The sequence below is a fragment of the Haliotis rubra genome, unplaced genomic scaffold, assembly GCF_003918875.1.
Source record: "Haliotis rubra isolate DU_JTF1 unplaced genomic scaffold, ASM391887v1 Scf2259, whole genome shotgun sequence".
Lineage (NCBI taxonomy): Eukaryota > Metazoa > Mollusca > Gastropoda > Lepetellida > Haliotidae > Haliotis > Haliotis rubra.
In genome coordinates this window covers 22,275-35,784 of record NW_025766291.1, presented here as the reverse complement: position 1 = coordinate 35,784, position 13,510 = coordinate 22,275, and the positions used below count along the sequence as shown (strand labels likewise).

General features: G+C 38.1%; 1 long non-coding RNA gene across 2 annotated transcripts; it reads left to right on the top strand.

The window, feature by feature from the left end:
• The first annotated feature begins 443 nt into the window (after nucleotides 1-443).
• LOC124277694 lies at nucleotides 444-9,607 on the top strand. 2 transcript variants are annotated; one of them, XR_006898894.1, is made up of 3 exons: nucleotides 444-472; nucleotides 8,170-8,313; nucleotides 9,466-9,607. It is a non-coding gene; the product is annotated as an uncharacterized LOC124277694 (long non-coding RNA). The 2 variants fall into 2 exon arrangements; XR_006898895.1 differs by lacking the exon at nucleotides 444-472 and adding an exon at nucleotides 7,320-7,508.
• Nucleotides 9,608-13,510: the final 3,903 nt, after the last annotated feature.

Genomic DNA, 13,510 nt, shown 5'->3' with positions numbered 1-13,510 from the left:
TCCAGTTCATATGCAATATAAACTGGGTGGTTAGTCTCCTCTGAACTGAACCTCGCTGGTACGAAAGAACAAAATAAGGTTTAAAACATACTGAACAACATTAGATACGCACCGCACTAACATGAACCGACGATGCTCAGATATCATGGGTACATTTCAGTCTGGCCGGGGTTATTTCGTATTATATGGGTGGTGCGTTTCTAATGTTGTTCAGGATATCATTTGACCCTCATGCAATACGTTTTATATTGTCATTCATGGATCATCATTCTAGGTCCTTGGGGAATGAAAACCGCTGTCCTCTCTCTGAGTAACTCCAGCAGCTCAACATCTGGCGTACCTTTGCTACACCTTCCCCAACAACACTGCAACAGGCAACTCTGTGTACGATGTCATCTGTGATGGAAGGGGCGATACTTCACCATTACACAGAGCCGGAATACTCTGAGTCTCTGCGAGGTTGAGATCTATGGTACGGACTGATCGTTTGGTCTTTGTTCATCTTTTTCCAATCCTAATACGTCTGTGCCGTCACTCTGCTCTGAATACGGCCCCTTTCCCCCCTAAAACAGAGCTGCTTGACATGTATTCCTGTATACATGATCTTGAACCAACATGTCAATTATTGTTACCTGTGATTGATTGAACTCATTTTTGACTTACACTGTTCACCTGAAAAAATGATACAACATTGGAAATTGCGTCTTCCATTTTGTCATTGCTTCGTCAAATTTCCTAGGTCTCTCCACATATCTACCATAAAAAAAGCAGTGAAATGTAGACATGAAACCTTGTACTTGCAAGAGTAATGCTCGACATAAAAGGAAAATATACTTTGAGCAAGTTTAGGTCAACCCGCTTGTGAAGAATCTTTCTACATTTAGTATGAAACAGATGGGACGGGGTCTTCATTATTTTTGTTAGCAGCCGTAAGCAACCCAACAATCTGCCTAAAAATATTGATGTCTCAATTGATGTCTCTAAATGTGGAGATTCTCGTTGTCATACTCGTTGAAATTATAACTGAAGAAAGTTCAATTAACATTACACCCAGTGAGATATTTATGTTAAACAATTGTGACATTAATTGTGACACTAGAAATGCTACTTATGTCATTACATGTTCTGGATGTAATGAGAAGAATATCGGGAAAACAGAACAAAAATAAAAAAATGAACAACCCCGAAATCGCAATATTCCTCTCAGTGAACACTTAGATAAGTGTGGTAATGGCAAGTTCAAGGTTTTCTCGGTGTATAAACTCAATTATAGCAATGATAATGTTTTACTCTTGAAATAATCATATTTTATTCATAATTGTAATATGCTTCGGTAAAGTATCATAGGCGCCGACAGTACATTATCAGACGACAATGTACACGTTTTGCAGCCTCCTACAGTAAAATACCCCGTTGCATCCCGTTTCTTGGTTTGCAGTTGGTTCACTAGGCAGTTGCAAGCGTGCTCGTGCTTTAAGTATAATAGTTCAGGGCGAAAGTGTGCCTTTTAATCACGATACATGGTGGTAGAGCGATATGTATTTCTTAAATATGCGCCAAAGTGAATGGCAAAACATGATTTCGTGTACATAATACTATGCTATTGTTGCTATACACATTATGTCGTCATAAGTTCCTATGTGAAGTGTGTCAGTTACTGCATTAAATAAACGGCCTGAAGAAGGAGATACAGAATGTACCTGCTCAAAACGCACTTTGCCAAACTTATTGCAACTTCATCTTCTTTCATATATGTGACCATAGAGTATGTACATTTCGTGGAGTCATCGCTGATTTTCACAGCTATTTTCGATTTACGTCAAAAAGTATCGTTTCAGTGGAAAGTCAAGACTGGATATTTTTTTTTTCGTACGTTTCATATTTAGTACCATTAGAATTCTCTTAAAAATCATATGATTTGTTTGACTTTTCACAATCACAGAAAAGAAGTTCAATTCTGTCCAAAAGATCATCACTGTCGCATTGACACATGAAGGGAACACATCATTCCTTGACCCATGGGTCTTTTGTCACTAAAATGTACATCTTAACATGTAGTTTCAAAGGTGCAGGGCGATTCCTCAAAAGTGAAAGCAAATTCCTGAAGTTTTCTGAGAAAACACTAATAACATATTGCACCGGACGTTTTCCTTGATGACATCCATGTATAGTTCCGGAGCTAGGATATTAAGACAAAGAGTGGGCATTCCCAAAGGGCTTCATATGAACCTGAACTTTGGCTCGGAATGGCAAAGCCAGTCAAGGCAGTTTGGCATAAGAATTACGAACTAAGCTGTCACGTGATTTGATGTAACCACCAATAACCCATGGCCACTGATTCAAAAACCTTAACTGAACTTAGATTTACTCAAAAATCTTTTTCATTTTTGACTTGGACTTAAAATAACAAGATGACGTTTGACAATAGACATGTGGTTATCTTGATTAGGGTTGAAGGTCGATACAAGAGGAAAATGATTTTTGAGTATCTGTGTCCCCTATCTACTTTCGATCTCAGTTGTTGTGTCCTGTTTTTAAAACCTTGTGCATACTATCACTAATCAGTTTGTCTAGATAGCTTTGGTTAAGTAAAAACATTTTTAGTTCAGCAAGGCGATAATATTTTAACATCATCACTAGAAACTATTGTACAAAATCTTCTTGCCAAACAGTACAGTGTGTCAAAAAACTGACGTGAATCTGTTTTCTTATAGAATATAACTGTAGCTATGTTACCCTATTTCTATTTTAACTGTAAACGTCAAGAAGGTTTAACCAGTAATCATGACTTTCTATAGTAAGTTTCATTGAAGGATCAAGCGTTAAGATTTTCATGAATAGTTTGAAGAAACTTATTATCATTTTGAGGATGAAAACACAGTCATCTAAAATCGCTTGGATTTTCAACTTGCTCTTTCATGTTAATCGTAATAATTCGATTAAGTCAGCTATAGTACCAGAGAAGTATTTGACATCAGTAGAAAATAAGGATTTGATAAGAGCCATGTGTAAATTTTGACTTTCCCTACACAATTTAATGTCATTTTTCCAGAAGGTATAAACAAGACGATATTGACCCTAATTAAATGTGCAAACTGTAAATTGGGTTTTATTGAAGATGAATTCCATGTATTATTAGTTTGTGATAAATATAAATATCTGAGAGAGAAATATCTTCCTCATATTAAACATGTCCATAAAAACAATATGTTAATGGTAAATTTATTTAACTCTCAAAAATCCTGTTGTTATACATGCAGTTGCAACATTGTTAAAACATATATTTATTATAGTTACAGACCTCGGACAGAAATTAAAGCAGTAAAACATTGGCTTGATAAATTCTGTCATGAAATACCAGATAGATTTTCAAATGAGTTTATCATTGACGCTTTAAGTCTTGTCATTGAAAATATTGTGTTTTATTTTGACGGATGTCTTTACTCTCAAAATAAAAGGCGTAGCAATTGGTAAGACAGTAGCGCCAGCTTATGCAACTCAAGTACTTGGATATTTGGAAAGTTATTCTTCTCTAAAGTTGGAGAGACATTGCAGACAGACAGACAGACAGACAGACACTTTATTCGGTAATATACGGCCTTATGGCCCATTTTACAGTTAATATATAATGTGTTTTTAATGTCAAGTGAGCACAAGTTGAAATAGTTATCTAGCATTACTATATAGATAAACAACATCAAACCTAGCCAATTTCGAGTCCTCAGGGTATTGTTTGTGGAAGTTTATATACAAGGTCAATGTAATCTCTTATGTAACTTTTAACTTGTGTACATAAAGGTTCGAGGATAAGATCAGTGACAGAATAGTCTTTGCGTGTGACTTACGGGTCCTCCAACAATAGGTCTAAAGGGGATGTCTTCTGGGTTTTTAACAGAAATAACCGATGAGATTTTATTTTGAATCATTTTACTTTTGTGTATTTTCGGAAAGCCATAAAAATACGCAATCTTAGCCTCAAAGTTAGTAATGTAGTCTTCTCGCTCAGGGTCCGATATGTCAGTGGCAAATCTGTCTAACAATTTTGTTTAAAATTGTTTTTTCTTCTCTTGCGTTGGATTGGTTTTAGTATGCCTCATTATCAAGGATAGACACTATTTTGTCTTTGTAAAAGGCCTTATCCACAATGACATTTTGTGCCTCCTTTATCCGCCTCCTTAATAACTATATCACTATCATTTCGTAAAGTCATGTAAAGCTTTGGACTCACGCTTTAAGTTGAGTTTAGGTTGTTTTACTCGTATGGGTACATTTTCAACCAATATTCCTCTAAATATTTGTCAGTTCCACAAGGGGCACAAAGTTACATTTATTCTTTAGTAAGGATTAGGATTCCCTTGCATTGTCTATTTCTTCATCTGTTACTGTGATTTCCCTCTTCCTTCTGTTCAAAGAATTCAGTTGAAGTTTACGGGCAAAACGTTTAATGTCCGATCTCAACTCCAGCTCATTAGATTTAGGTGTTGGAGTGAATTTCAAACCTTTCTTAAACAATTTCACTTCATCATCACTCAAATCATGCGACGAAAGGTGGAATATTTTTGGGTCGTTTATGTTATCCATGGAGGCCTGAAGAAGCAGGCACAGAATGTTCCTCCTGAAAACGTGTGCCAAATTTATTTGCACTTCAGTTTATTCAATATATTTACACACATATATATTTATGCAGGGCGTTGGTGGTACATTTGCTGGGGCCAACAATATATCTCTCTTTGGAAGGATTTCTCTGTGGTTTTGGAATCTGATACGAAAGAGGAAAGGTCATGTTTTCAGGTTTAAGAATCCCGTTGAAAATTTCTTCTGCACTTTGACATACTGGTCTTACATGTGGCGTCATTTGACATGCCATTTTATACCAAGTTCTTTGATTAAACAGTCATTAAAGTGTTACTTATATAAACCATGTGGTTATGCCATGTGAGGTCCTGTCAGTGGGAATTTGAATAGCAGATGGTTCTTATTAAGTGATCAGATATTATCGACTACTGCAAAAAGCCGTGCCTATTGGATTTACTACAAACGTCTGCACGTTCTCAAAGATCTATAAACTAGAACACATTCCACGTGCACCACGCCGGAACCATGCAGATAAGTGAGTGAGTGAGTAATATTCTAGGCTGGGGACACCAGGAATGGGCTTCACACATTGTACCCATGTGGGGTATCAGAACCCGGGTCTTCGGCGTGACGAACTCTATAACCACTAAGCTTCCTACCGCCCCTCCATGCAGATAAGACAAAAATAATGTTTTGTATAAAGTCTTGAACTTGGGATGTATGTTAAATTTGAGTAAATTAGGGATAACTGTCAGCAGTCCATAAACAAACTTTATTCACATCAGTGATATGTTCTTGTAAGAGCATATCCTTTATTGTGTCACAGGTCATTCAAAGGAACTTACTTACAATTTTGGCTGCTCGTTTTAGTTATTTTAAACAAACTCTTTGTAATATACGCCTGTATTTTGTACAAGTGAGTGTTCAGCCGGCAACTGTGTCAGAGGTTGCTGTCCACAATGCTTCTCTTTAACATCCGCTGATCATGCAGCCTATGGCCGTTGCTTTACTCGCATATACTCTGTATTTCGTAATGACCAATGATATTTAAGTATTATTTGTACCTCTTTATTCTATTTAAGTCTGTAGCCAAGGAACCTTTGGTGCAAACTGCAGCCATTTATGTCAATGTTCTGATAGACCCTGTGACAGAGTCAGTGGGATCTGTGCTGGTGACTGTAGAGCCAGGGTGGCGGGGGCAAAACTGTTCTATAGGTGAGTGATATTTAGATTTGGTGAGAAACTATTGAATAGGCTTCGATACCTATGTGTCATGACGTATTGGGTAAAATCTTTTGCCTCATCTTCAAAATTATTCGCACAACCACTGGAACCACTTAGAAATTGTATAATATTATGATATCCTCCTTTCTTAGAGTGTGACGAAGACCATTACGGAGTCAACTGTAACGACCCGTGTGGCAGCAGGAACTGTGCTACTGATACATCGTCATGTGACTGGCGGACTGGGTCATGTGACACCGGGTGTCTCCCCTGGATGGACTGCAGTAGACTGCACACAAGGTACACTGTAATCATGAGCCCCATGAGGACTGTAGAATTTGTCTTCAGCATCGCATTGCTTGTCGTAAAAGGTGACTTAACTGGGCATCCTGTTTGGCTGAAAGTCACTCTCATGCGTCGGTCGAGGAAGGGATTCTTGTGGTTGAGGGCAGTGATTCCAGGAATAACATTCCTTTACCCAATGCATTTCTTGTGGTAGACTGCACCTTATTCTGTCAATCGGCTTGTCAAGCCTTTGTGCATGAATTTAAGTCATTGCAGAAGTTATGTTGTCAAATTATCGTTTCACTTCAAGTCTTGGCCCCTTTATTCATATAACACAACTTTGAAATTTGTCTGTTATGGAATTTGCATAGTCTTATGCGCAGAAGGCGGTGGCTCATGGACCAGTCAGGTGGATTGATTAATTTCACTTAATCTAATGCTAAAGTATACCGTCACGGAACCATTGGTTAAAGTTGCACTTCCATAAAGCACTGGATTTGTGACACGCCGTGATGGGTTCAGAGCTGGTTGGTGAAGCTTCTCTTTCTATGAACTAAACAAAGAGCAGCTGGTATTGGATGAATGCTCTTCCCTTTATGAGGACAGTATCACAAAGACAACTTCTTATATTTGGAGCATATTTCTCGTGTTACTTCAAATGATGGTGAACCACTCACATTAAACGCTTCACATCAAAGAGTAATGGTGAAAATACCTATTTGCCTAAACACCCAAAATCCACCAAGGCCGGATATTGTATGATCGAAGTGGAAGAATATATACCAAACCCACTTCGATGTTACAAGTGTCAAAAGTTTGGCCATGGTACCCCATCTTGTGGGGGCGAGCTGGCTAAGGCGCCAGGCTAGTGATCCAGCGAGCATGAGGCGTCGGGATCGAGCCCACCTGTGACAGGGTGTAAAACCTTTTAATTGAGTCAACTTTGTGTGCAGACTCCCTAGTATACAGCACACAACCCTGTGCACTTAAAAGAACCCACTAATCCGTTGGTATATGACCAGATGGTGGCCACATGAATACGTGCAAACACCTAGTTGCGGGTACAGCAACGTGCAGTAAACTCTGGACAAAGTGCTGTGACTATGTGTCCCAGTCCACCCAGCTGTGAATGGGTACCCTCATTAGGATGGGAAAGCCACAATAACTCGGTGGGCCTAGTGGTTGCAAAGAGTTGTATAATTCCCAGGAGTTGAGATTGATAATACGATGTGTCGTTGAGATTGACATCCAATGATCGAGGGGAAAATACCAGCGCCTTGAGCAAGCACTAGTTGCGTGGATATGTGCGCTACACATAAATATCCTATACTAATAATCACTTACTACCGATGTGGTGAGGGCTACACGTGATGGATTCAATATCGTCTAATATCTCTTAAATTCAACCTCGTCTTCAACAGCAGGTATGGCATACTCTCTTACCAAATCAGTCCAGTCTCACTCACTCAACTGTAAAAGTGTCTGTTTCATTATGTATCACCAATAGTTTCAGTTCTCATGAGAAGCAAGTGGCTTTGGGTTGGAAAAGTAGATCCCCTCTACTTCCACCACCGAAAACAAAATAATAACTCTTCAATTCAGTGGAATTTCAGACAATTAAGGAACAACTTTCATGAAATTCAATTATTGGTACAGGATTTTAACCCAGAAGCAATATGTCTTCAAGAAACAAAATTCAAGCAAACAGATCAGTGTGTGCTTACATGCTTAGGCGTTGCTTCATCATATAGATACCTCTATATCGATGTTGGATGCGTGGTATATCTACATATTTGCACACGAATTCATTCTTAACTATACCAATAATATATGCAACATTGTCTCTGGCTTTTCACTGAAAATAACCCCACCCCCATTTCCAGTAACATGTCTTGTTATCACAAGGACTACTTTTCTGCAAAATACATAATGCTTGCATAATCACTTCATCATGGATCTGTATTCCTGTGTAATTCCTGACAAGGATAGTCTAACTTCAAACAATACGACAATATTTAAATGCTATAATCACAGTAACAGTGCTTGAATTTCACTGTGAACTCTTAACAATTGCCCATTTTACAGAATGTTCCCTCGGAACCTATGGACAAAACTGCAGCAAGCGATGTAGTGACAGGAACTGTGCAGGCAACTCGTCATGTGATCATGTGACAGGATCATGTGTCCCCGGATGTAAAGCAGGATGGATGGGTAGAGACTGTAAGGATGGTGAGTTCTCTCAAAGTCGACTGATTACTTCATATATCTTTGAAATGTATTAGATGTTCTTGGCATAAATTCAAAATAATTATTTGTTTGACATTTATACAAAATTAGACTTGTGTTAGAATGGGTATAAATTATTGACTGCTCAAAATATGAATTGTTGAGAATATTTAATATTTAGAGGTTATTTAAGCCTTGTTAATTGTAGTGGTACTCTTTAATTTTTAAAAGCATGGCGTTTTTGTGGCATCTGGCTCTACTATAGGTGCCAGAGCTGGTCAATATATCGATAAGGCGTATGAATATATAGAACTAACATGGCGTATCATGCGGACATTTTGCATTTCAAGATTTGGGCATCACAGATCCATCATCGCAAACGTTCTCGATGTGTTGTTGATAACAGTTGGAGAGAAAACAACAAGGACATATATGTACAGCTCAATAGACAATATGAGAAATGTTTTATGTGATATGAACTTTAGTAGCTTTACATTATATATATTGAGCCATATTCGATATCAGATTGTTGTATACAGTATATACATGATATGTACCCCACGTGATGTGACCTGATACGTTGAGACAATTATTATGTTATGTTTTTGAAATATTTAGCAGCATCTTACTTATGAGTTGTTAGCCTGTGGCAGCACCACTACTGGACCCAACTGTACCCAAAATGTGTCTCCAGACACTGTCTGGGGAACTCTTCCTGTAACTCAACAGGGCATGTGACAATGGGTTGTAAGACAGGATGGACACTGACTGATTGCACAGGTAACGGTGTTTGTTAAATTGTGTCGTTTATGGTGGTGAAATGCATCAGAGTTTTGGTACCAATTCTAAATAATGTTGGTTCCTAGTATGGGGGATCTACCCTAGGTTGTTGGCGATCTTTAACCCGTGTTTTATACTGTATTGTCTGTTGTAATTAAAATGTTTTAGTTTTCCATGCTAGTTTTATATCCATATCTGCTTGATACTCGAGTTATTTTACAGTCCGTCGATGACTGATTATTTACCTACTTGTATTTATTGTGTATGTCCACATTTCGTTCATCACTATGTGGCTGAAATATTGCCGATGTGATGTAAATTTTAAAGTCACTCACTCACTAAATAATGTTGCTTTTACATTTATACATGTTGCAGCTTGCGAATCCCATCTATTTGTTCCAGATTGTACAGAGACCTGCGCCTCCAGACACTGTAAGGGGAACTCTTCCTGTAACTCAACAGGGGATGTGACAATGGGTGTGAGACAGGGTGGACACAGACTGATTGCACAGGTAATTAAAACCATTATATAATAAGAGTGTGAGTGAGTGAGTGAGTTAATATTTAACGTCACATCGGCAATATTTCAGCCATATCGTGACGAGAACATTTGATATTGGAATGAAATATAGGTAAAATTATAAAATCTGCCGACGAAGGGCAGTAAAACAACTAGAATATCATAGATATACATGTAAAACTAGTAATTAAATCTAAAACATTTTAACTTTAGGGGACAGCACAATATAAAAAATAGGCAATAGATCGTCAACAACTGAAGGTAGATCACCATACTAGGGACCATGGGACTTTACATTCCTTTGCTACCTGCATGGACCCTAGCTGGATTTACACCATCCCTTCAGCTGCTGGCGATTGGAAGAAATGTTAGCCAAAATTAAAAGAACAAGTATACTACGTTTAAAATCCTGGCAAGTTTAAATTGACTTTGAAAGTTTTGGGACTTACGTACCCTCCTCAGGAGAACAATAATTTTACGCTACGTCAACCCCTTTAAGGGTACAGCCACTAACAATCTCAGTTACTAATACAAACTACCAACAATATAATATTTAACTATTTACAGATCAGTCCACAAATCTAATTCTTTTAAAATTCAACTATTAAAATGATAATTAACATTATAAAAAAGATCCTTCAATGTCTTGATATTAAAATACTTATCCCTTGTGATAGAATATTCAACACAGTCAAGCAGGACATGCTTGACTGTGATTCTTCATCACAAGGGAAACAAAACGGAGGATCTTCGCCTTTCAGTAAATATTCATGAGTATATCTAGTGTGGCCAATACGACATCGTCGCATAATGACCTCTTCAAATCTGGACTGACAACCCAAGTAGGTGTAACCAATGTAGGGTTTTATTGCATGTAATTTATTAATACCTACTTGGGTGTCCCACTTCTTTGCATCAGATCGCGGATGCTATGCTCTAATGCTGGCTTTATAATCAGAGTATGGGATAAGAAGTGGTGTCACAGATTTGTTGAGGGCTGCCTTAGCAGCAATATCAGCCATCGTGTTCCCAGAAATGCCAACGTGGCTGGGCAACCAACAACAAAATGCCGGTGTAAGATTGAAAACATACCCGCGTTGAAAAGGTACCCGGGGGGTACTTTTTCAACATTGAATTATTACCCGGACTCACTTTTCAACGCCCGGGGTCTTTTTTCAACATTGAATATTTACCCGGCTGCTATTGAAAAATAACCCGGGTCACGTATTGAAAAGATACCCTCGTTGAATAATGACCCTCGCTGTTTTCTACACTGTCAAGTAAGATACATATGTTAAGATATATACACGTATGCAACGTACCGGACATCTGTGGTTTGATGCAATGTGCGAAATAGCCACTGATCCGCTAGTCCGTGGCTAGTAAAATTCCAGTCGGGCCAGTAAATCTCCACAGTCACTGGGACGACTGGCAAGTGAACTTTCATGGGGTGATTTTGAAAACATATAATTCTCTCCGACATGTTAACTTATAATATACTTGTAAATCATGCAAGATTATGGCCTGATAAAAATGTTCATCATATTGGCAGCTTAATGATGAAACCCGTGTCTACATTCAAATTTCGGGCTAGTGATATATTTTATTGGCTAGAAACTTTCAGGCATAGCTTGCCCGACTGGTAAGTACAATTTGGAAACTATTTCACACACTGGTTGGATGGTGAACATAGACACATTTTAGCTCACCTGGACAAACTTCAGATGAGCTTATGTCGTTGGCTGTATGTCCGTCGTCGTGCGACATCTGTAAACGTCATTTCCGAAACTACTTAGCCGATGAAGCTGAAACTTGACATACATGATCCAAACCAAGAGGACACCAAAGGTTGTTAGAGGCATTCCGATCCAATTTCAGATATGACGACTACAGCCGCCATTTACTGAAAATGCCATTTTCGCTCTTTAGTCCCCAATTTCTGCAGTGAATCAGCTGAAAGTTGATATATCTGTGCCAGATAGCAAACTCAACACATTTGCTTTACTTTGCCATTTTAGCTCTGTTTGACCTTTTATTCGACACGGCCTTTAATTTCAGTTTTATCTTTAAAACATGTTCTCTGAAACTACTATCTACTTGAGTGATGAAGCTGAACATTTTCATATATCTTCTTGCAATATATGTATATGGCCATATTGAAAATGCAATTTTGACTGATTTGTGACTCATATATAGTTGTGTTATTGTAGGTATGTGTCTCTTTGATTAATTGTATCATGGCGAGAGTACTTTTGTACTGTTGAAAATGGACCAGTAGTATGTTGCACGTTTTATAACGTATGACAGAAGTAACTTTGTCAGCGTTCCTTGAATGTTGTATACCGTGCGTGTCAAATCTCGTAGATTGTAGTAGAATTATAACTTATAGCATGAACTATTTTCAAGAGTAGATGTCCAATTTTGTTAAAACGTGTTGATCACACGTTCTTTAAAATGTGAATAAAAGCGCACGGATCACAGCTTGTGAAAACGGGCAAATCAAAAAACCGTGTAAGCAAAGTATATGACGGATCTCAGACGTCCATGTGTGGTACCAAGCAGTATCTAGGTAATACAACATAATATATGCCTTTTTCGGAATTCGTTCATCATGCATTGTCATTAACTTGAGCCAATATTTCATCGTTCGAACGTAGAAATTAATATAAACTGGAAACCGTCAACATTCTCCATATACTATTGCATTTGGTGTCTGTGGACCGACATTTAAAAACATTTTACATCCTTGTAAGTGAATTGTTTTCAATGCTATCGGATATTTTAACCCCCCAAGCTTCTGACACGTACAAACATGTTGGCTGAATTTGGCTGTCAAATATTAATAAAAATACTTTCATAGGTATTGGTCATAATTTCCTTAAAGATCACATGCAACGTAAAACATAACTTTGCAGATTCTGATACCTTTCGGTATGGACTTACTGAACCAAATCATCAAAAATGCAAATTCAACTTATAAAGTTGAAAAATAACGCGATGAAAAAAAACTCGCGAAATCGGAGTTCAAACGATTCACTAATTTTCCCCTAGCCCTATGGGGGAAAAAGTGGTTTCAACAGTTGGGCTGCGCTGCGCTGGGCTGCGGTCATAGTCACATGCGCAGTGAAATAGGTTCGCACAGCTTGGAAGCGGGTTGTCCGGTGAATACTCGGTGAAGGCTTTGGTGCGAGCTATTTTCGAATGTTTTGTTGATATATCACAGGCGCGAGCTTTTTTATGTTATGACAGTAGATTACCGATTTAACTGTTTATATAATTTCATTTGTCTATTTCACCACACGTTCTTCTTACCGAGTCACTTTCTCAGTTCGATACTTAAAAGCAATGTCATTATTTAGCCCTGACAGAATTTCTAACTGTGATATAGATATGTCGTTGTCACAGAAAAAACACAATGTCTGTTTAACTGACACCTATGTGTCTGCCTGCCCGTCTGCTAATAACAATATTCAATACACAACTTCGATCACTGACCACATGCAATTTGAACACCTATCAGGCTATACACCATAAACAAAACGCATTGATTTATGGCCCGAATTCGGTTGCTGTCACATTATGTAATTACACAAACAGGCAGGTGTGATACTTGTACACATGACATGTTATGATGTCTATTGATTGCAAAATGTGATACACAAAAAATGAGCATGTAGTTATAAAACCAAACATCTCTATATATACACACACAATGAGCCTTGAGGGCATCTGCAAATGTTGAACCAGCCGTTACACTTGAGTGCACACCCACCCGCTCTGACTGGGTTCGGTATCCCGGCTGCTTCGTTTCTTGGGAATTAAACCCAAATACAAAATATTGCACTTTTGATTTGCGATTGTACGCTTATAATTTTGTTTATATGGTTTTTCATAATCAGC